At 35.4% G+C, this 2500-nt stretch overlaps 1 protein-coding gene across 3 annotated transcripts in view; it reads right to left on the bottom strand.

The window, feature by feature from the left end:
* Positions 1–2500, bottom strand: part of LOC137634570 (uncharacterized) — a 183448-nt gene that overhangs the window by 136961 nt on the left and 43987 nt on the right. The gene's annotated exons all lie outside the window — the stretch shown is intronic.

The raw sequence follows: 2500 nt of genomic DNA, 5'->3' as shown, positions 1-2500 counted from the left end.
CGTTATAAAAAATCCAAAGAAAAAAAAAAGAGAAAGAAGACTGGCTTGTGTAGATCATATCACCTGAAGTTTTAGCCAATGTTGTGACGTTCCATCGGCCCTTTTAAGAACTTATAGATCGCCTCTCTTTCGTCCTACCTACCCCTATCACCCTTTTAAAGATCACTAGAATATCTCTATACAAGGAGAGGCATAGAAAAAAGGTTCAATTTCTCAGTTTTTTGTTCAACTACAGCCGTCAAAGATGTTCTATGAGACTGCCTTATCTTCCTGGACGTGCGATGTCCGCATCGACGCATTTATAACTTCTTTCGCCTTGTCAACACACGGACGACCTGACATGATCTCCTTGTATCTGGAAAACCTCGCCCAACACTGTGATGCAAATTGTCTCTGACAGCATCAGCATAAAATATATATATAATAATCAAGTTTGACAGTACGAAATTTCACGTCAATATTTTTCAACCTTTAGAGAAACTGGGAAGAAAGGCACTGTCCATGAAATCAAACCAGTAATGAGCTATTTCGTTCTAATACATATTTTAGATACGAATAAAAAAGTAGAAAATGGAAAAAAATTGATTTTAAAATCTTCCATTCCGATGATCTATACAAAATTGTGTTAAGAACCGCACACCTAACATACCTATCACTGAAAAAAGTGAAAGAAACAAAAAGAGCGATGAGACATCTGCCTGGGCCATTCGTAACGAGGAATGCGGGGCGATAAACCTCCTGGAGACAAACAGAAATTGACCCGTTATCTCATGGCATCAGAATCACCGGGGAATAATGGCTTCGTCTAGATATGCCTTTATTATAAATCACTTTACGATCGTCCACCCCAAATACAAATCTCTTGAACCCCATCTCTTGTTCGACCGTTAGTACTAGGTGAGGCGTCCCATGGACAGACACGCACATCCTCCCTGGATGGGTCTACGTTGCTCCTGGCGATATAGTTTGATCCTGAGAGGCCTTTACCCTTCCAGTAGCAGTGTACAGCATACTCTCTCTCTTTCTTTCTTTCTCTCTCTCTCTCTCTCTCTCTCTCTCTCTCTCTCTCTCTCTCTCTCTCTCTCTCTCTCTCTCTGAAGCAAGAGTGTGAATTTAATTTTGCTTTACCAAGTCCTGTATTTATTTTTTAAGCTCAGAAAAGAATACAAGAGCAAAATTAAAAAGGGTCATACTCTGTAGACATTTACTGTCCGGAGAGAAATATACTTCATGCCTTAAGCTGCAGGTTAATATAGGAAAGCCTATCATTATACACAATTAAGCTAGAATTTAATTAAGTGTAGCAAAGATCAATTTAACATTCTTGAGGTGGATTCGTATCCAAGGCTTTTTTTTTTTTCCTTGTCTAAGGTTGAGATCAACTTGGTGCTTTGGGCGCAGTTCACGCGGAGAAAAAGGATGTAGATATTCGAACATTTCTTTGAAATCTTTTGTTAGAATAATATCGATAAATACTTTATTATACGTAATGACTGGTAAAATGCTTGCTTAATGTATAACTTTGTGGTATTAGCTGTATATCTCTGTAAAGATATTCGAACGTTTCTGTGAAATCTTTGGTTAGAATGATATTGATAAATACTGTATTATACTTAATGACTCATAAATGGGCTTATTTTTTAATGTTTACCTATGTGTTATTACCTGTATCTCAGTAAAGATTTCAAATTTTCTAAAACATTGCTTCTTCTTCAATGAAAACTAACCGTGGAAACTATTTTCTGAAGCTGAACAATGACAAGTAACTTAATTCAGAAGATGAATATCTTGGACATAGACTTCTCCCATGGTGGGAATTCTAATCACGATAAGTTCTTTCTGGAACACAATAGACGAAACTTTATTGTTATCAGAAAGAGATCAAAGAACTCGAAGCTACAGTTGTATACAGTAGCTGATGAAACTAAGATCATAAAGATCGCAACTGTAGATTACCCATAGTGTGTCTGGAGATTATAAAATTGTGGCTAGTGATTTAAGAATTGTACTGATTAGATTTAGAATAAAAAAAAAAAGCCTTTAGGTTTCGTGTGTAAACGTAAAGGAAACCTTAATTTAATATTATCGTAAAAATCTATAATTTTTTTTTTATTTAACCATAAAGAAATTGATATCCAAGAACAGCGTTCATTATATTTCGAATAACTCTCAGCTCGGATTAAAAGCACTTACAGCTCATATTAGGCTAAACTAAGTTACATTTCATTCTTACATTGGTTTGGCTACTAGACCATTTCCTTTATGCAGCTTAGAGTTTATTGAAATTCAATTGAATGGTAACCAATGTTCCATCAAGAAACGGGATTCTTTATTTTCCATAAAAGTCTTGGATCACAACTGATTTTTTTTACAGAAAGATTTTGTGTTCATAGAATGATTCACTCTGTTGCAACCGATTACCCCTTTGTGTTATTATATTTGAAAATTGTGTCCTCAAGATATAAATAGCATAATATTCGTACGATATTAGTGGTGAGGA

The sequence above is a fragment of the Palaemon carinicauda genome, chromosome 44, assembly GCF_036898095.1.
Source record: "Palaemon carinicauda isolate YSFRI2023 chromosome 44, ASM3689809v2, whole genome shotgun sequence".
In the NCBI taxonomy this organism is placed as follows: domain Eukaryota; kingdom Metazoa; phylum Arthropoda; class Malacostraca; order Decapoda; family Palaemonidae; genus Palaemon; species Palaemon carinicauda.
The sequence above is the reverse complement of the archived record's forward strand: the minus strand, read 5'-3'. Positions and strand labels throughout refer to the sequence as shown.